We start from the raw sequence: 22565 nt of genomic DNA, 5'->3' as shown, positions 1-22565 counted from the left end.
GTGTTCAACAGTAATTAACGAGAGTCAGTAATCGACAGTAGTAAAATGTGGCTGACATTTGTTTTATTTAGCAAATTTGTTATTGTATCCTATTAGTCTTTCCCTAATGCTCATGTCTTCAAACTCTGAATTGATTGAATTGAATTTCAGTGCCAAAGGGACATGTCTGAGGATGGGACAGTAATATGGTTCATCGCTGTGACAATGATAGCACCATTAAGATATAAATATTTCAGAATAACTTTTTAAATGCATTTAAAAATGGGTTTTTTTCTTGCTCAATAACATATGCATAAAATACATTTTAAATCTTTTTGTGTGTGTGTTTATGTGTATGCCTGTGTTTGTGTAACATGAATTGTCACAAACTGAATGCACACTCATGTAACCACACCCAAGCTGAGAAACTCAAGATCAACAGCACTCCAAAAGTCCTCTGAAGCTCCCTTCCAGTCACTGTCCACCCCCAAGCCCATCAATAATAACCATCATTCTATCTTCTTAAGTTTTGTCTATTTTTGAAGTTACATATAACAGAAACCTAGAATATATACTTTTTATTGCTGGGCTTATTTCACTCAAAATTTCATTTGTGTAGCTGATTGCTATTTGATATTCTTTGGAAATATCTGTGCAAAATTGTCCTTTTCTTACTGATTTGTAGGAGCTGTTTTTATATCCTGGATACAAGGTTTTTTTTTTAGTATATCTGTTGCAATACTGATTTTTTTTCTTTTATTTGTAGGTTGCTTTTTACTCACTTATCTTTTCATTAGTAGAGGTTTAGCTTTAATATATCCAATGTATCATTTATCTAATTTTGTGATTAGTGCTTTTTTGGTCCTCTTAAGAAATCCTTGCCTAATCCAAGGCTACAAAGACCATGTATTTTCCTCTAAAAAACTTTGGTGTTTAAACTTCTTTTTAGAACTGTGATCCTTTTGGAAATAATTGCTTTTTGGTGTGAGGTAGGATAATGTTCTTTCTATATAAATAACTTATATATATGTTGGAGAAGGAAATGGCAAGCCACTCCAGTATTCTTGCCTGGAGAATCCCATGGACAGAGGAGCCTGGCAGGCTGCAGTCCATAGGGTCACACTGAGTCGGACACAACTGAAGCAACTTAGCACATATATATGTGTGTGTGTGTAAATATATATATAATTTTAATTAGAAGGAACTGTCATCTCTTGTGATTTATCTAGGTGAAAAAGGACCTGGGACCTGGATCTACATCTGAAGTGAACAGATGCTGGAGAGTTCTCTTATCCACAGGTATTGACATTAGGTGCCATTGAGTCTAATAATTACATAACTATCTGGTTATAGTCTTGGTAAATACTTGGTAACTGGGGATACAAGTTGAATAAAAAGCTTTATTTAACAAGTAGGAAAAAATACCCATTCTTTTTTTTTTTTCTATTTTTTATTTTTTCAATGGGTTTTGTCATACATTGATATTCCATTCTTAGAGGAGCAATCCTCAGAAGTTCAGATTTGCAGATTTTTATCAGCTAGGAGGTTTGTTACAGAGTTCTGAACATTGGGTATTTGTTCAGAGCTAGCTTGATTACCCACATAAGAGACTATTAGCCGAGAGGTGGGGTTTTAATCTTAGCAAGAGAATGAGGCAATGAATAACCATTTTCCAATATAGGATGTTGTAGTCAGGGACAAAACAATGCCTAATGAAGAAGGTGTGACTTCCTGAGGCACTGGGACTTGTAAACAAGGAGGTAACATACTTGATTTGTATATCTTAAGTGCAGACTAAAAGGCATAATCACTCGTTACAATTTATTATTAAACTCACAGAACTCCATTTCACTGGAATTTGTTAAAGATCCCCTACATTAAGCTTTCCCTTGGGAAGCAGGGTCAGAAATAACTCAACTTCAGCTAAAAATTAAAAAAAAAAAAAAAAAAAAAGAAAAAAAAAGACTCTAGTAGTGAGAAAAGATAGCTGACAGCTATAGAGCAGTGATTTTCAAGGATCAGTATGAGAAGCTTCATAGACATGCATATTTCACTGTACCTTCCCAAGATATTCCCATTTAGCAGGACTGAGGATGAGCCTGAGAAAGAACATGTTTGGCCACCACCCTTGATGATTCATATGTACACTGAACTTTGATGAGAAACATTGACAGAATTATATAGTTTTTTTTTTTTCACATTTTCATTGTCCTAAAATTGTTAGAATTACTACAGTATCTTATTTTTAAAGACCAGTGGTTCATACTTGTTAATACTAGGTTCCTACTTGTTAATATTTTTGCTCTAATTAAGTTTACTGGAATTAAACTTCCCTTTGGAATATGCTGGTGTTTTGGGGGAGTGGTGTGTGGATCATAGTTGAGAACAGCAAGAAGAGAAATGAGTAGATAGCTAAATAAATATATATTATTTAGTATACAGATTTAGCATTAATTATATATTATCTATATAATAACACACAGACACCTAGGTACATGTAAGAAATACTGTGAATATCTTATTTGAGATTAATTAAAATATGATGTTTAGCTATATAGAACATATATCCAGTCCTAACTTTTGCTGCAAAATTAATTATTTTACATAGAGGAAAAATCAAGTTGGCTTATACCACAAGCAACCTAGATCTATTGTAGAACTTTCATGAAGTGTTTTTTGTTGTTGTTGTTTATGTCATAAATATACTAAGTTTGAGTAAAACAACATCAATCTGAACATTTGGAAAACCATTCTCTTCTTTGTTAAACATCAAAAGATATTTAGTGTGAGAACAAAACAGATTCCACAAAATATTGCTGTTTTCATTCAAATTTAATCTGAAATTTGGGGACAGTAAAGCTTTCTTTCATGAAGTCAAGAATATCAAAATAGTAAAAACTTTTAGCAGTCCACATTATTTAAATTAAAAGTTTTTGAATTTGGATTTTCAATGCTAGTCTTTGAAGATACTATAATATCCTCCATTATTATATATCTTAAATTGTATCATTTCTAGGCTGCTTAATTAAAGGCTCTTATATAATCACAATGGTGTGATCACTCACCTAGAACCAGACATCCTGGAATGTGAAGTCAAGTGGGCCTTAGGAAGCATCACTACAAACAAAGCTAGTGGAGGTGATGGAATTCCAGTTAAGCTATTTCAAATCCTGAAAGATGATGCTGTGAAAGTGCTGCACTCAATATGCCAGCAAATCTGGAAAACTCAGCAGTGGTCACAGGACTGGAAAAGGTCAGTTTTCATTCCAATCCCTAAGAAAGGCAATCCCAAAGAATGCTCAAACTACCGCACAATTGCACTCATCTCACATGCTAGTAAAGTAATGCTCAAAATTCTCCCAGCCAGGCTTCAGTAATATGTGAACTGTGAACCTCCAGATGTTCAAGCTGGTTTGAGAAAAGGCAGAGGAACCAGAGATCAAATTGCCAACATCAGCTGAATTATTGAAAAGGCAAGAGAGTTCCAGAAAAACATCTATTTCCACTTTATTGACTATGCCAAAGCCTTCGACTGTGTGGATCACAATAAACTGTGGAAAATTCTGAGAGATGGGAATATCAGACCACCTGACCTGCCTCTTGAGAAACCTGTATGCAGGTCAGGAAGCAACAGTTAGAACTGGACATGGAACAACAGACTGGTTCCAAATAGGAAAAGGAGTATGTCAAGGCTGTATATTGTCACCCTGTTTATTTAACTTCTCTGCAGAGTACATCATGAGAAACGCTGGGCTGGAAGAAGCACAAGCTGGAATCAAGATTGCCAGAAGAAATATCAATAACCTCAGATATGCAGATGACACCACCCTTATGGCAGAGAGTGAAGAGGAACTAAAAAGCTTCTTGATGAAAGTGAAAGAGGAGAGTGAAAAAGTTGGCTTAAAGCTCAACATTCAGAAAACTAAGATCATGGCATCTGGTCCCATCACCTCATGGGAAATAGATGGCGAGACAGTGGAAACAGTGTCAGACTTTATTTTTTTGGGCTACAAAATCACTGTAGATGGTGACTGCAGTCCTGAAATTAAAAGACGCTTACTCCTTGGAAGGAAAGTTATGACCAATCTAGATAGCATATTAAAAAGCAGAGACGTTACTTTGCCAACAAAGGTCTGTCTGGTCAAGACTATGGTTTTTGCAGTAGTCATGTATGGATGTGAGAGTTGGACTGTGAAGAAAGCTGAGTGCCGAAAAATTGATGTTTTTGAACTGTGGTGTTGGGGAAGACTCTTGAGAGTACCTTGGACTGCAAGGAGATCCAACCAGTCCATCCTGAAGGAGATCAGTCCTAGGTGTTCATTGGAAGGACAGATGCTGAAGCTGAAACGCCAGTACTTTGGCCACCTCATGCAAAGAGTTGACTTATTGGAAAAGACCCTGATGCTGGGAGGGATTGGGGGCAGGAGGAGAAGGGGACGACAGAGGATGAGATGGCTGGATGGCATTACCAACTCGATGGGCATGAGTTTGAGTAAACTCCGGGAGCTGGTGATGGACAAGGAGGCCTGGCGTGCTGCGATTCATGGGGTCACAAAGAGTCAGACACGACTGAACGACTGAACTGAACTAATGTTGCTATCATTGCTTGAAGAGCTTCAGCTGCATTATTAGGAACTTCAACCCAGGATTTGTTTAGGGGATATTTTCCCACTTAAATAAGTCCTGTTTTGCTTGTCTTTCTTCAGAGTAGATTTCAGAGGCCTCTCCTCAGGAAGTAGGAGTTAGAAGAGATAGTTATATGAATTATCAAACTAGGTTCCAGCTAACTGTTACTGTAATTTGAAGTAATTTAGCCAAATTTCTGTCTTAATTTAAACCCCTCATAAAGCAAAATATAGGATTTTGGCTTGGACATCTTGAAGTGAAAAAGGAATTCATAAATGATAGAATTTTAAAATGTCTATCAGATTACCTATTTAATTTAAAAATTATTGAATGGTAATTCTTTTTCTCTGTGTCCTCCTATATCATTTATATCCATTTTAATGACTACTTCTGGATAAGAGATAATCATCTATTAAGAGACAACACATATGATGGGTTATACAATCACACTTGGGCTACATTTCCTCATCCTATGTACTAAGAATTTCACACATATATGTGTGTGTATGCATGTGTGCACATGTTTAAATTGTTGTTACTATTATTATTGCCACCTAAGGTATACAAAACCAAAACTCTCTTTTCTTTGCCCTATGATAATTCATCCTTTACAAGTATAGTTGTTCTGATCTGTATTCGATATTTTATGATTTTGTGAAAATCAGGGAAACTAAAGATTATTATATTTGCTATTACTTAGGAAAGTTAAATTTTGGAGACATTTTAATGGTTAAAACAATGCTTTGAGGAGGGCTGGCAGCAGAAGAGTTTGTTCTTCCAAGTAAGGAAAATAAGCCTAGTTGTGAAAGGCAGACAAACAAAAGAAGGACCTAAATGAAAAGGTTATACATAAACGGAGGTTTTTTCATAAAGTAAATGTGCTAGTCAGTCTCCAGCCATTTATTAGGATTCACTGTGTGCACAGAAGTAACTTAGAGGATTCTAGTTCTCTCTAATCATTACACCCTGCTCCTGCTTTCTTAGGAGCAGCTATAAATTCAAGAAGAGGTGGAAAACCGGCAGACTGCCAACCAAATTCAACCCACAGACATATGTTGTTGGGCCTGAACAATGTTTTGGAGAATTCTGAATCAGCTTCCAATTGAAACATGATAATTTTTACTTTTTCTAAAAAAAAGTCTGTATTTGTGTGTCTCCTTTTGAAAAATGATGAGATGTGAAGAACTGGTTAAGGTATGCATGAGAACTATCAGGTGGAGATGCATAGCTTCAGCATCTTGTAAATAGAACAAGTTCTCTCTGAATCAGGCTTTCTCTCCCTTCACCCTTGATTTGCACAGATAACCTGACTGACCCGGGGGTATCTGTGACTGTGACCCCAGGAGTCAGTCACCTCTAGGAGTTTTGCTTCTCTGATTTGTGAGTTGAGCAGAGTTTCTGCTGCATATTGAACTGGTATCATTTTCAATATCTTATTAGTTTAAAATCCAAGCTGGTAGGATTGAAAATGGAGAACAAAACCAAGAGACTGCATTTGTATCTCAACTTTAGAATGAAATTCACTGGAGATTAACATTATTTCATTTATTTGTACAATTTTTTCAACATGACCTGAAATTACCAAGAGAAGAATATTTTGCTGTGCTCTTTGCTATTGCCGAGCAAGTTCTTTTTCCCCCTCTCTGCTCTGACCTCCTTTACTGTTTCTATTATATTTCAGCAGATAATCATATCCTGACTTCTTTTGTTCTCTGTTCTCTACTTGAGTTAGTTGTCCCTCCTGCCAAATTGACTGTGGACTCCTTAAAGTCAAATGCTATATTTTTTCAGTGTTGATACTCTGTACTGGACCAAGAATGTTTGGTGCCTGTCTGAAATTCTTTGTCTCTAATTTTGCCAGTATTAAAACGAGCATCTGCAACAAGTGCAAGTTTGCCACCATATTAGAATGGTCATGATTCTCAGTCCCAAGTGTTACTAGATTTCATGCTTCTTTCCTACTTTTCCACATCAAAAGCTGTCAAATGGACCTGGGATCAGTGCACCATGGTCAGGGAAACTCAGAATACCTACTGCATCTCACCTTGGCTCCATTCATAACTCAAGACATACTCTCTACCCATCTGCCATGCTGACTAGTTTCTGGTTTTCGTCTCAAACTGATTTCCCACCCTGCAACTATGGTAAACTTGTTAGTCCCCTTTCTAGAGCCAGACTTCTAACCTAAAGCTCTCTGGCCTGTAGAAAGCAGCTAATTCTCCAGGGACAACCCCACAGCCACTTATCTCCCAATTATTTTGTCAGGCACTTCCCACTGCCACACCTTCTGTCATTAAATGGATGGCCTAATACCAAGTGCTTTCAAAATTAGGACTGGGATTGGTATATTCAGTCTACCTTCATACATGAAATCTTCATCAGGTTTCCTCAAGGGGAAAACAAAACAGAATAAAAACAGAAAAAGACTTTGCTCACTGGATCAGCACCTTAGACCTTGGGCATTCCAAAATCTTTTCTTATTTTTCCCCAAGAGTACTTTGCTAGGACCCCATGCTTCGTGAACAATCTACATTGATACTTTACAATCCAAGGCAAAAATTAGATATAATATAAAAGTGAGTGAAAAAAAAACCTACTTTTTTTTTTTTTTTTGCTTTCTCCTAGTTTCTATAGTTCATCTTTGCTTCATTTTAATTTTAGGTCCAAGACTCAGTAGCTGTCTTCCACTTTTTGAACTGCTCTGTGTGCTGAATATTAATTTTTCAAAATTAAAGGGTATTTTTGGTTAGGACACATCTTGAACTGCTCGAAGGAAATTTTCCATATCAACCAAAAATTGGTAAATAAACAAGAAAGGAGTGAGTCTCCTTCTTTCTCCCCCACACAGCTGTATAGAGGAAATGAAACTAATAGCAAGAAATTGCTTTTGACGAGTTTCATAATCTTGTCAGACTAATTAGAGTTGAAATAAACCAAAATTATCCTGACATGATTTTATATCATAAAGAAGGGGGAAATGGTCATCATGTGTTTCAAGACAATCTGATAGAACAGTTAAACTACAACTACTATTCACATTACATTTAATCTTTCTAAAACAGTATTTTATGACACAAATGAGGCAAAGTTCCTTTTGTACATTATTATTTTTTTAAATCTTGTGAGAAAAAGCATTGTTTTATAGATCAGGGCTTCCCTGATGGCTCAGTAGTAAAGAACCCCACCTGTCAATGGAAAAGATGTGGTTTCAATCCCTGGGTCAAGAAGATCCCCCAGCGAAGGAAATGGCAACCCACTCCAGTATTTTTGCCTGGGAAATCCCATGGACAGAGGAACCTGGCAGGTTATATAGTGCATAGGGTCATAAAAGATTCAGATATGACTTAGCGACTTAAGAATAACAATAAATCAGGAACCTCTGGCTCAGAGAGATTAAGTAACTTGTGTAACATAACATATATACTATCCAACAAGTGATGGAGCCCAAGATTTAACTTTACTTTTTCTGACTTCCCAGGCAATGCTCTTTTATCTTTATTATCTCATATTGGTTACAATGGCCATCATCAAAAAAAATCTACAAACAATAAATGCTGGAGAAGGTGTGGGGGAAAGGGAACCCTCCTACACTGTGGGTGGAAATGTAAATTTGTACAGCCACTACTGGGCTTCCCTGTGGCTCAGATGGTAAAGAGTCTGCCTGTCATGCAGGAGAGTGGTTTTGATCCCTGGGTCAGGAAGATACCCTGGAGAAGGGAATGTTAACCCACTCTGGTATTCTCCCCTGGAAAATTCCGTGGACTGAGGAGACGGTGCTCAGAAAGAGTCGGACACGACTGATTGATTAACGCTTTCATTTTCACTTCACAGCCACTGTGGAGAATGATACAGAAGTTTCTTAAAAAAGCAAAAATAGAACTACCACGAGCGAAGTGAGTGAAAGTCACTCAGTCATGTCTGACTCTTTGCAACACCATGGACTATACTGTCCATGGAATTCTCCAGGCCAGAATATTGGAGTGGGGATTCCTCTTCCAGTGGATCTTCCCAATCCAGGGACTGGACTCAGGTCTCCTGCATTGCAGGTGGATTCTTTACCAACTGAGCTATCAGGGAAGCTCCTACATTATAATTTGCTATGTGGTAAAAAGTATAAGGAGGGGAGCAGTCAAGCCATGATGACCAGATATTATTTATTTGGCTTTATGATCAGAAATATGACCACATGATCCAGCAATTCGACTCCTAGGTAAACATAAGGAGAAAGACACAACTCAAAAGGATGCATGCACTCTGATGTTCACTGGAGCACTATTTACAACAGCCAAGAGGTGGTAGCAACCTGAATGTCCATCAACAGAAGAATGGATAAAGAATTTGTGGCACACACACACATATATATACACACACACACTGGAATATTAGAATAGTCATAAAAGGAAACAAAACTGTGCCATTTGCAGAGACATGGATGGACCTAGGGACTGTCATACAGAGTGAAACAAGTCAGAAAAAGAAAAACAAATATCGTACAAGATCTCTCAGATGTGGAATCTAGAAAAATGGTATAGATAAACTTATTTGCACATTAGAAGAAAGTCATAGATGTAGAGAACAAACAAACTTACCAAGGGAGAAGGAGGTGGTGTGACAAATTGGGAGATTGGGTTTGACATTTGTACACTACTATGTGAAAAAAAAAAAATTAATGAGAACCCATTGTATAGCCCTGGGAACTCTACTCAGTGACCTGTGATGACCACAACGGGAAGGAAACCTAAGAAAAGAGTGGATATACGTATATGTATAACTGACTCACTTCACTGTATAGCAGAAGTTAGCACAAATTATGAAGCAATATATTCCATTTAGAAATATATATATATACATATACATGTATATATATAATACACACACACATATATATATAATCTTTACTATCTCCATAAGAAATGAAAACGTTCTGGACCAGAACTTGGGAGAAATATGTCCTCAGCCTGTCCTCAAACAATTCTATTTCTCCAAGCTTCCTTGTCTTCTATTAAATCTTCTGCTTTTTCCACTAGCTTGCTAGAATAACTACATAAAATAATTATGCAAAGTCACTTTTAAAACTCTAAATAGATTATAAACAGACAATAGACATTCTTACTTGTATTAATTAACTTGAACCCAACCATCACCATAAAGACATAAAATAAACCTTACATAGGCCAAATGGCGTAAGAGAAATAGGAGTACGAAAGTAAGACCCTTTTGCCATAGTCTGGACAAGACTTAAAGGATAAACAAATAAATAACTAGGACAATAAGTGAACACAGAGAGAAGGAAATGAGCGCCAATGGTAATTGATTGGATGTATGGACAGGAGTCCATGGAGATCCCAAGCTTACTTCTTTAGGTGATTTGAAGAACAAAGATATCTTAACTGAAGTTGGAAAGAGAATGGGGATTCTGCAGGGAGATTATGGTTTTCACATGACGCATATACTCAGTTTGAACTGCTGACTGGACTGGACATTAGGGAGGAGGTATCAAGTGACAACCGGAACCAGGAACAATACTGGGAGAGAGAGACCAAAGTCAAACATAAAAATTTAAGGACCAACCATATTGATTACATTCAAATCATAAAAATGGATAAGAGGTGTCAAGTAATCTTGTGAGAAGAGATGGCCTAAAGCTGTGCCATTCACTAGTAACATGAGTAATTTAAAATTTTCTGATAGCCACACTATATGAGGAAAATGAAAGAAGTGACCACATTAAAATAATATTTTTTATTTAATTGACTATGCTGACATTTTATAATTTTAGCATATAAAAATGTAAAAATATTAAGGAGATATTTTACATTCTTTGTTTCTATTGTCTTCAAAAACTGGTGCTTGTAACACTCAATTTAGATTAGTCATTTTGAATGTTAAAGAGCCATCTAGGACTAATTTCTACCATAATGGACAGCATGATTCTAGGACAGAATTTGTGGGATCTAAGGGCTGAAAGGAAACATAGGGTCCAGGGGAGATAAGAAAAGAGAAACAGGAAACTAAGGCAAAAAATGTCTTCTTCCTCACATATTTTATAACATCTCTACATAAAGTAGATGTGTGCATGTATATATATATGAATAAGTGACAGGTTTTTACAGATGGAACAGTTTTAGATGTGAAACAGAGCAGGATCCTTCTAAACTGTTTCAGAGTATAGGGACTCCTGAATGAGGTTCAGTATGACTTAACTGCTGACACCTAACAGGCTTGGAAATTATAGCATGAAATAGTGGAAAATAACAAGAATTTTATATCATGTGGATCTTCATACAAATCATGACTCAGCCTACCAAATAGCACTATAAATTTGGGCACTTAACCACTTAACCTAAGCTTTCTTATCTTTAAAATGGGAATACTAACTCCCTTACATGATTTTTGTAGGGTTCAAATGTTATTAAGTATTCAAAACACCTGATACATAATACACAGTGAATAAATCATAACACTAATGATTATTATTAATAATCCCACTCCAATAATCATTTATATTAATGAGTGCCTCAAGCTACCGCAAGCATCCAGATAAGAAAGGAATATTGTTTGTTTAGCCTAACATCATGGTACCTACCACAGTGTGGAGACACCACTGGGATAATTCAACATTCATTTATTTCCTCCTACATTCCACTTCCTTTAGGAGAACCATCAAGGTATGAGTAGAGGCTAAGACTACTTGACTTCCCAGTGCATGTAGCAGAAAGGCGAAAAAGATTAATATGGGCCTCACAGCTCAGTTTCTAGCCCTTAAAGTTCTAATATGAACTTAACTGAAGCAGAAAGATTAATTAAAAAAAAAAAATTCCCTTGACACAGCACTCAACTTCCTGAGCATTCTACCTTTTACAGCTATTTTAAAAAGAAATCTCGTTATGACTCCAAGCTTGTCATTATGTCAGCAGAGACTAGAACAAAAAGTTCTCTAATTGTTTAGGAAATGAATCTAAAATAAGTAAAATTATTCAATGTAACACCATGGTTTTAGAGAAACAGCTTAAAATTTAAATGCTTAGAGGTAGTTGGTGTTTTTTATCAGTTTATTCAATATGTGCTCAGATGGAGGGTTATTTGTTTTGGAGTTTCAGAAAAGCGACACAATATATAATGGATCCAATGTTCCAATCCCACCTTCAGCACTGCCATGCTACTCAAAATGAATCCATAAAGTGTCATTGTTTGAAATATGTTTCTAGCTTCCTTTCCCCTAAGTTTATCTTATCTGTGAGACCCAAGAGGAGTCACAAATCTCCAGAAAACCTTCCCTGGCTCTACAGCCAAATTCAGCTTTCATATTATTTATTCTTTCACTAATCAAACATTTATTGAGTGTTTATTATATGCCTACCACTCTTCCCGGTTCTCAGTATTCAGTAGTAAAGAGGCAGACAAAGTCAATATTTTCATAGACCATTCAGTTCTGTGTAAAGCCACTAAACGACTTCACATGTAATAATGATTCCTCATGTCCAAAATGCCATTTAAGTAAACAAAAGCAGAGTAATTAGGCAGAGCATCTTAAAAATCATGAAAAAAGACTGAATTAAAGTACAATAGAAAATCATTTGGAATGTTTCAGTTGGAGAGTTGTATGATTTAAGTCTTAAGAAAGTTACTCTGGCTACTCTTCAGAAAATGATTATCATGAAATGTAGAATCAGGGAAATGAGTCAGGAGAACTCTACAGCAGTAGAGGTGGTAAGAAGTGATTAAATTTGGGATATCTTGATATACATTTACCTCTTGCTTAAAGTTGAATTCATTCTTCCAAAGAGAAAACCAGTTAAATAAAAGCAAGATACCCAATCAACATTTATAAATATAAAAATGCATGAATAGATTTTAAAAATGGGTTTATGTAAGTAGTAACAATTTGAAAAGTATTGTACATAAAACATATTAGAAGTGTATTTAATAAGTTTATTTTATTCTGTATCTTTTTCTTCACCAATGTTTTCAAGACAGATATTTTGCCCTCAGATGGACAAGAAAATGCTAAATTACATTTAGCTAAATGCTAAATTAAATTAGCATTTAATGATAAATTACATGATAAATTATGTATTTATTTATTTTTATGAGTATAGTTTTGCTTTATTTTATTTACTTTTTTTTTATTGTAGTGGTTTTTGCCATACATTGACATGAATCAGTCATGGATTTACATGTACTCCCCATCCCGATCCCCCTTCCCAACATGATAAATTATTTAAATGATACTTAATGATATAACAAAAACAAACAAACAGAACCATTATAGGGTCAGAAAACCTGACAGGAACATTCTACAAGCTGCTATTTCTTCAACCTTTTCGAGTTCATTCAAAATGTTCAAATCAACATTGCTCCATGTATTTCACATGATTTATCTCTAACTTGAAGCTAGGAAGTGAACTAGCAAGTGTGGTTCTATTTAAAATTGTGATGTCGTCTAAATGCCATGTCTTTTAGTGTATACATTTAGCAGGTGTTTTGGGGAATATTCAGTATACAAACAAACAAGAAATAAAAAGACCCAATAGTCTGAATACACACACACACACGCACACACACACACACACACACACACACACCTTTTTAAGAGCCATCACTGAGAAAAGTAAACAGGATTATGGGAGGTGAATCAATATTTTGCAGGTTCTGCTTATTGCTGATTAACTGGATGTTGGTTTTGGATAGGGAGTATCAGAGAAGGAATGAAATTGGGGATAATTCTTAATTTACTATCCTGAACAGAGAGATGAATGGTGGTGCCATTAAATGAGATAAATGAAAATAAGGAAGAGGCAGGTTGGGTTGGGGGCAGATGGGGAGTAATTAGGAGCTTAGTTTTTGAACATACTCATTTTGTTGTCTCTTAAAACATTCGAGTGGAGATGATAGGTAGGCAATAGCATTTACAGCTTTAGTGCTAAAAAACAAAAGGCTTGGTCTTGAGAGCTAATTAGAATATAGGTAGTATTTAAAACCATGGCAATATATAATATTGCATAGAAATAAACTAAGAAGACAATAGCTAGGACCTAAAAAGTAGAAATATGAAGACTAAGTGCAGGACATTTTAAAATTTAGAGGGTTGGGTAAGAGGGAACAGCTAGCAAAGAGACAGAAAAGGAGCATCCAAATAGTTTGGAGGAAAACTGGGAGAAATAAATACCATAAAATTTAAATAAGGAGAGAATTTCAAGAGAGAAGGAATGTTCAGTTGCATCAAATGCAACTCATATGTGAATAACATGAAGATATAAATAGCCACTGAGTTTAGCAAAATGGAACTTTGGGCTTCCCAGGTGGTGCTAATGGTAAGGAATCAACTGGCTAACACAGGAGTCTTAATTGAAGCAGGTGGATCCCTGGGTTGCAAAGACACCCTGGAGGAGGAAATGGCACCTCACTTCAGTACTCTTATTCTGAAGAATCCCATGGATAGAGGAGCCTGGTAGGCTATGGTACATGGAGTCACAATGAGGCGGACACGAGTGAGCATCTGGGAACAGCACAGCACAACCACTGAGACTCTGACAATAGCATGTTCTGTAATATTTCTAAGGCATTGACTTTAAATTTATGAATTTATATTTAAATTCTTATGTTTATACACTAAGCTACCTAAGAAGTTTTCACTGGCTAGATAGCACACTCTTTGTATCCCCAATAATTCTTAGCATAATACACTGTACTTGGAGCTCAAAATTATCTATGGAATTGAATTGGGCTGATGCCCATCAAAAGAGAAGAATCAATTTTAAAATTCACAGTTGCATGTTTTTGACAAGGCTAATTTTTTAAAAATAAGATAGTCTGCCTATTCTTTGGCATCCTCTAAATACTCCCTCTCATCAAATCTGCTTTCCTGCAACTTCAATGAAGACAGAATCAATGGAGAAAGTGTTCCTTCAACTTCCTCTCCTCACTTCATCTTCTCTGCATCCAATTCATCTACATACACACTCATTAAAGTGCTTTCCCTTCTGTTTCAGGTTAACTTATCTATTTGAGCTAGTGATTACACCGATCTGTACTATATCCTCTGAGATCTTGTTGGATGTCTGGAGATATATATATATATATATACATATATTTCTTTATTTTCATTTCTTCTCTCTTTCCCTTCACTTAGACACTCATATTTCATCCTCATTTTAGCTATTGCCTCTTTCAAGTTTTATAAGAAGAATATTTTATATATACTAGGCTCAATTCCCTACTTCCTTTAATATCTCATTCTAGCCTTGAACTTAACTAAGATTTTGGTCCGTACTTATACAGTTGAGAAAGGATACACTCTGTTATTAGTAAAACAAAAACAAAAAGACAAAAAAGACCTCTAACCTCTTAAAAAGCAAGCTTACCTCAATCATAATAACAGAAATGCTACATAAAACTATATAAGGACATGGTTTTCTGCAGACTGGAAAAACCTGAAATGTTTGGTAACACAATCTGTTAGAAAAGCTATGAAGCCTCCACCAGCACTCTCAATAAATGCTGATGGAAGTTCAAAAACTTACAACTAACATGAAGGACAGTTTGGCAATAACGATCAATATCATTTTATCTCTTGGGTTATAAAAACACAATATTTCTGGGAATTCATTTCATAGATATATTTTCAAATGTACGCAATTATATTAAAACACTCTTTGCAGCAGCAAAAAAAATTTAAAACATTCATGACTCTCTTAAGAAAGAGACTGGTTAGATTAAGTACAATATATCCACACAGTGGAATACAAGAGAGAGAGAATTAGACAGTTTATTATCTTTATAATTAAAATAGCTCCAAGATATTACTGAAAGAAAAAAGTGAAGAAATAAATATAGCATACTACCTTTAATGTAATAAAGATATTTACACATATACAAGTGTGTATATACATATATGCTTCTGCATTAAAAAAACTATAAAAGGATTTTAAAAAAACTATGAAAAGTAGTTACTTGTTGCGTTAAGGTGGGAAAAAACAGAGGTATACAGAAGCAGGAAAATAAGAAAGATTTTCATAAAGTGTTTATATTTAGGTTCTGTTTTCAAACCATTTCACTGTGTCACTTACTCTCAAAATTAAAAACAACCAATCAAATTACCACAATATAGAAGGAAAAACAAAACATTATAAGCACAGCCTATATTAGAACCTCTCTTCATAGAAGACAAGCAATTTCTCTAAACCACCCCAAAGAGTATATCATCAACAGTAAGGTCTATGGAAGAAGTAAACAAATCCTGAAGATACATAGCCCACCCAGATGCAATTATGGCCATCCAATTAGGGATTTTTCCCTGCTCAACAACCTTGTAGTTACCTATAGAGTCATGATCTGCTCAGCAGGTTCACTCTATTAGAATCTCAAACTATCTGCCCCAACCTCTTACTAGTATACTTGTTGCTAACAGCAGGAGACAACTCACTCTGCCTTGGAAATTCTGTTACTCCATGTTTTCATCCTTTGACACATGTCTTTCCTGTCCCTTAGAATGTTTCTCATCTCCCCAGTTCTAACTTTCTCTGGAAACTACCACAGTAGCACCCCCTTATCCATGGGGATACATTCCAAGAGCCACAATGGCTACCCAAAACTGCTGCTGCTGCTAAGTCCCTTCAGTCGTGTCCGACATTGTGCGACCCCATAGACGGCAGCCCACCAGGCTCCCCCGTCCCTGGGATTCTCCAGTCAAGAACACTGGAGTGGGTTGCCATTTCCTTCTCCAATGCATGAAAGTGAAAAGTGAAAGGGAAGTCGCTCAGTCACGTCCGACTCTTAGCGACCCCATGGACTGCAGCCTACCAGGCTCTTCCCTCCATGGGATTTTCCAGGCAAGAGTACTGGAGTGGGGTGCCATTGCCTTCTCCGACCCAAAACTGCAGGCGGTACCAAATCCTATATAGACAATGTTTTTTCTTAGTATACAAACCTATGATAGAGTTTAATTAGTTAATTAGTCACAGGAAAAGATTAACAACTACTAATAAAATAGAACAATTATACTCTAAAGTTACGTGAACAGTGGTCTCTCACACACACAAATTATTTTATTGTAGAAATTTAATGTCTTTTTCATCTTAATTAAGCACTTCCCATGCACTGTGGTCATAACTATTGCAGTTTGAGGTGAAACAGCAAAACACACAGGATTTTATTTCCCTTCTTCACAATTTCATGAATAGAAGATTCAGGTTCGTCCCTACCGTAAATCTCAGCAGCCTCGACATTTTTTTTTTTTTTTCCTCTCGCACCCTTTCACTTAGGCAAGCACGTAGGGCTTTTCATTGGCATGAAGCACTACCCTCGCGCTTTGGGGCCCGGATTAAGAGAAATAAGCGGGACTTCGAAACAAACGCGAGACTTCAAACCCAGGAGAGCATGGATCTGACTAGCAAGATGGCTGCGGAGGAGTTAGAGCGGAAACGCTTGACTCCAGGCGATTCGCAGGAGCAGGACAGGGAGAGACTTCGTCAAGCTACTTCAGAAAGGTGAGCAATTTCAAACGTATGAATTATTTCTGGAAGTTTGTCTTCAGTAGATTTGGACTGTGGTTGATTGTGGGCACTGCGGAAGGCAAAACTGTGGAGAAGGGGGAACTACTCTACACATATTTATTCAAAAATTTTGTCCTAATTTCTCTGACCGAATATGGCAAATGATACGTCTGCAAAATTCGCTACTTTATTGCCTGGCGTATAACAGGAAGACAGAAATGTTTGATGCAGTTCTGAATCCTAATAGAACATTTCTTATGTCTTTTTATGGTACTTGATAAATTTTGTTGCCATTATAATTATTAATATAATGATTTTACTAGATTTTGTGAAGAAGGAAATGCCTACCCACTCCAGTATTCTTGCCTGGGCAATTCCATGATCAGAGGAGCTTGGTGGGCTACACTCGCTGGGGTTGCCAAGAGTGGGAGGACTTAGCAAGTAAACAGCACTATATTATAAGCTTTTAGAAGATAAGTATTGAGGGGCAAGGGTTTATGCATGGAGTGTGTGTGTACTCAGAGGCTCAGTTGTGTCTGACTCTGGGACCTCATGGACTGTGGTCCACCAGGCTCCTTTGTCCATGGGATTTTTCAAGCTCTAATACTAGAGTAGGTTGCCATTGCTTCCTCTCAGAGGATCTTTTCCACCCAGGGATCGAACCCACCTTTCCTGCATTGCAGGTGATTCATTTCCATTGAGCCACCTGGGAAGCACATACATGGAATGGCTGTCGAAAAATATTTTAAAATTCAGTTTAATTAAAACATTTGCTTCATTTAGACCTCCTCTTAAACTGGTATTGTTTCTGTCTGACTACAGAGCTTAGAAAGTTTAAGTAGCGCTTTTGTTCTTATTTAAATATTTATTTACTGGGCTGTGCCAGGTCTTAGTTGCTGCAGGATTAAGTTCCCTTACTAGGGATCTAATCTGAGGCCGCTGCATTGGGAGCCAGGAGTCTTAGCCATTGGACTGGCAGGGAAACCCCAACTAGTGCTTTTAAATGTTACCCTATGTGGCTGTGTAATGGTTTTCTATGGCTTTCACCTCTAAGATATGAAGTTCCCTTTCTTCTGAGGGAAGAATTTTAGTTCCGCAGTGTGGAGCCCCCTCTTTTCAGCTGAGACTCCATGTGTTTCAGGGGGGTGGCTCATCAATGCAAGAGCAAGCCAGTTACCCAGGCCTGGTCACTCAGGGTATCTAAGTCTCAAAGGCAGTGAGCAGCTCAGCATGGTCATGTGATCCACTTTTGTTCAGTCAGATCTTAATCTGAGGTATCTTTGCTGTGGTGTTGGAGGAAAGACATTCTTTTGTACAAAGTTTTCTGAAAGAGTGAGATATAAACCTGAAGCCTCTTGGTCAACTTAGTATGAGCTTCTGCCAGAGAGTGCTTATAGAAAAGTGAGAACAAGAGCTAAGGAATGAATAAAATGATCTTGGTAATCCTGTGTGAGCAGCTGGGTCCAGCCTGATTTTTCTCTCTTTGGATTTTCAGTTATACAAATCAATGCCTACCTCTATTCCCTAGGGTAATTTTAGCTTATTTTCTATCATTTGCAAACAAAGACATTTTATCTACTATAAGCTGAAATTTAGAATAATTATAAGTACATTTTATATTTTAGTTATATAACATTATCTTGCAGTACAAAAAATACGGTACCCAAATTGCTCAGGGTATTAAATGATATTTAAAATACATATGTAAAACATTGGATTAGGTTAGTTTCTAATCGTATGAGAATAGCAAAACACCCTGAAAATATAGTACAATTAATTTTCATCCACTGCAGGAAACATATATATTTCTTTAGGTATATATTAATGAAATGGGCATATCTCTGTGATGGACCCTTCATGTAAAACATTCTCTGGATATTCTGGGTTTAATTGCCAGAGACAGGATGAATGGTTAACAAAACACTCTTTATCCCCCCAGAAATTTCCCCCAAACTATTTGTCATGGCATTAGTCTCCTCACTTGAGACCGAGTCCTCAACATTTAGCTGTTCCCTTGGATCTTGTCTGCTGAGAGAACTTATTAAAATTCTACTGAGAGGGAGGGGAGTCCTGAATTACAAGTTACAAGAAACAAAGCTCTGGAGTCTTCTCTTGTGAGCATGGATTCTTTTCATCTGATGCCCTAACTCCTGGAAAATAGGATGAGTACAATTTTTTAACAACAGTGGGAGTGTGATGGAGGGAAAAAAAAAGTATGGTCTGTTTCTCTAGGTACCAAGGATGGTTGACCTTAGGTTAGGGGCAGAGTAGGCCACTCTGGGGTAGAGCTTTTAAAAAAAATATCTAGGGGAGGCTGAGGCTGTCTCCTTTCAGAATTTTGCTGAATCCTGGCCCCAAGTGAAAGAGCATATTTTTCTTTAAAAAATGACTTTCCAGATGAGAACCTCTGCTTTGTTTTTATTTCACCAGAATTTTTTCTTATTTACTTAAAATGCATAAAGTTATAATAACCTATAGTAACTCATTTGTAATTTACTCTTAAATTTGATCTGTACATTCCAGAGATAACACATAACTGGTTTCTACACTGTGAGAGCCTCTTAGTTTACATGTCTATCATCTCTACTTCTTGCTCTTTATAATTTCATAATAAGTATGTTTAATTAATTCTTAATTTTACACATAATCCATAAAATATTTGCATTTTAATTTAACAGTTTCCGCAAGAAACAATCATTTTAAAAAGAATTTGGCTTTTAAAAAACTGTAGTGGACTTTTCAGTACCAAATGCTTATGTAGATATTCATTTTTGCTAACCTGTAAGTACTACATATGTTTATTCATGTGATGCTCTTTTATAGTAAAATGAAATAAAGTAATAACATATCAACCAAAACTATCTGAATTATAAAGCTTCTATAGATGTAGAGTTTCAGAACCATAATATTGAAGACAAATTTAAATAAGACTTTCCATTGTGAGGAAATGCAGTAAATTGAAAAGCTCATCAGAATATCAAAGCAAATAAATATTAGCAGGATTCTCTTATACTCTAACAATAAAAAAAAGTATTGAACATCAAGTCCTAATCTCTGTTTTTTCCAAGATCATTTTAATAGTCAACAAGTAGCTAGCTTCAGTATTGACAATTGAAGAGGTCTTAAAATGGAGTGTACTAGTGTAACTAATAATTTCCTACCAAATTGACCACACCGAAAATCATTTATATGAGCCTTTCAATAGCAGACAATAAAAGAAAAGAAAATTGTTGCCACTTATCAACCCTGTAACCATTTTTTAATAACATAAAAAGATAGTTTGTGGGGACATTATGTCCCCCATCCAACAGCGCAATAAAAATGATATTATGGAAGAGTGTATCATATCTGGAGCTTTTATTAAAATTCCTTCAAAATCGACATTCAGATTTATTTTAGGTATTTGTCTCTGAGATTAGCAATACTTCTATAATTTTCATATATGTTACATGTTACAGCACACAAAGACATTCTGTAAAAGCAAGAAGTCACTATAAAAAAAGTTCTTCTCAGTTTATGATTAACAAATTATTTTAATTTCTAAGGTTATTGTTTTGGAAATCTCAAAGAAAGAAAATTTTATAATTACCTAAATAACAAGGATACTTCTAATTTGCCTCTTTCCCAGAACTAATCCTCTGTGAAGTCATCTGTGACTTCTCTTTTAAATGCAGAGTTTTACTTATGAAATAGAAACTTGCCCTCATTTCACCCTATATCTTAAATAAAATTTACAGGAAAAAAATCAAATGTCATGTTACAGAACTTTCTTTTGCATTTTGGAAGCTTCCTGTTTTTTAATAGCCATTTAATAGACTACAGATTGAATAAACCACACCTTTTCAAGGGTTTCTCAGCTGACTTTAATACAGCACTTTATAGTAGTTATCTTTCAGGCTGCGTGCAATTCAGATGTTATTTTTACAAAATGCCTTTTTATTATCTAGATCATGAAGAGTGCACATTTTTATAAAGCAGTCAAAGATACAAAGTCTCACATTTTCTCTCATAGTTAGTTTTTGAAGCACTTTGAAACTAAAAGTATACCTTACTCTGTTTTTAATATTTTCCTATAAAATCTTACTGTGATATCGTTTAAAAACTTTATAATTTAACTGTTGCAAATTTAAAAAACAATATTCTTCTCTACACTAAAGGAAACAAATTGATGTTTCTTCAGTCACAAGTGAAAACGTTACAATTCTGTTGGAAAGGTCTGTATGTTGCTACTGAAGCATAGGATACTCTGCCAAATATTTTCAAGTTTAAATTGCATGTTTAATACAAAGTAAAACTCACTTACCTTTCTCTCAGTGCCGACTTGTTATTGGAACTTTTATCAACTTCTAACTGCTAATGAATCTTTCAACAAAAACGAAAAACAGTCAAGTCAAGTCACATGTCATAAGAGTAGGCCTAGGTTGGATGCTGCTTAATTTCAGTACTGGAGGAAAAAAATAAAAGGCGGGGCGGTGGAGGGGCGGGGTGGAGTGAGCAGAAAAAACTTTTAAATAAAACCACTTCCTGCGCAGATACAGTTAACCACACACATCACATCATTACTTGATTTGAAGAAATTGCCTTCTATAGGCAACGATATTGTTGTTTTCCAAGGTGATTTTCAATTTTCAGAAAACCCACAGTTGTAAAGGTTTCATCAGTTCTGATTTAATGGGGCAAAATGTGCAATTAAAATTTTAGTAGGGGGAGGAGCAGCCTGCTAAGCCCTGGGGACACTTCCTCTTTCTCTGCCTTCTAGCAAGGGCTTCACGCCTAAAGCCTGCTCTCCTCAGTGGACTGGAACAGGTCTGTGTGCCTTCGGAAGGCTCTGTTTAGTGGCTTAGGAAGCCAAGAGGCCACCTGCATTGACAGAGATGGTGCTTCTGTGTGACTCACGGAGGGGCCCAAACAGAGGTGCTCCGTTACTAAGTTCAGGAGGCTTTGACAGCCTGCATTAGGACTTGGGAGAATACCGCCCCGGGGCCCTGCGGTCACCTGCAGGGGGGGCGGTGAGAGGCACTCATCTAGAGCAGGCTGTGACGTTTGCTCTGGTGGTGGCTTTCTTTCTGGTGTATTCTCTGTTTCTTAAGCGGTTCTGAAATCTGCTGAGGGGCTTTTGATATGGCTGAATGACTTTTTGTGTGGCCTGACTTAAAAAGAAAGAATCCAGGATTCAAGGGGGATCGTTTTTGGCATGCTGCTGTATGCCCATCTATGTCAAACTTTAACCAGTCCAAGACACATTTGGGGTGGGAGTGGGAAGCTCAGAATGACTACAGGGTGTGTTTTTACTGAACCATAGAGTTTTAAGAATAAACTCCTGGATGTCCAAGCTTGGCTGGTTTTGTGAGATTTGTAGGATCTTCACGAAAGGAAAGCTTCTCTTCCAAATATCTGAGAAAATGAAATCAGAATCTCTTGTCATAAAACCAATTAGACTAGAAAAATCTGTGTAATAGTTCTCAG

The 22565-nt window shown here is 36.4% G+C and overlaps 1 protein-coding gene across 1 annotated transcript in view; it reads right to left on the bottom strand.

Moving 5' to 3' along the window:
- ARHGAP15 (Rho GTPase activating protein 15) overlaps positions 1 to 21541 on the bottom strand; it is a 677158-nt gene extending 655617 nt beyond the window's left edge. Inside the window, exon 1 of the mRNA XM_065927842.1 lies at positions 21403 to 21541. The gene's annotated coding sequence lies outside the window, so the exon portion shown is untranslated. The remainder of the gene's footprint in view (positions 1 to 21402) is intronic.
- Positions 21542 to 22565: the final 1024 nt, after the last annotated feature.

Source organism: Muntiacus reevesi, chromosome 3, assembly GCF_963930625.1.
Source record: "Muntiacus reevesi chromosome 3, mMunRee1.1, whole genome shotgun sequence".
Lineage (NCBI taxonomy): Eukaryota > Metazoa > Chordata > Mammalia > Artiodactyla > Cervidae > Muntiacus > Muntiacus reevesi.
This window is presented reverse-complemented; position numbering and strand designations above follow the sequence as displayed.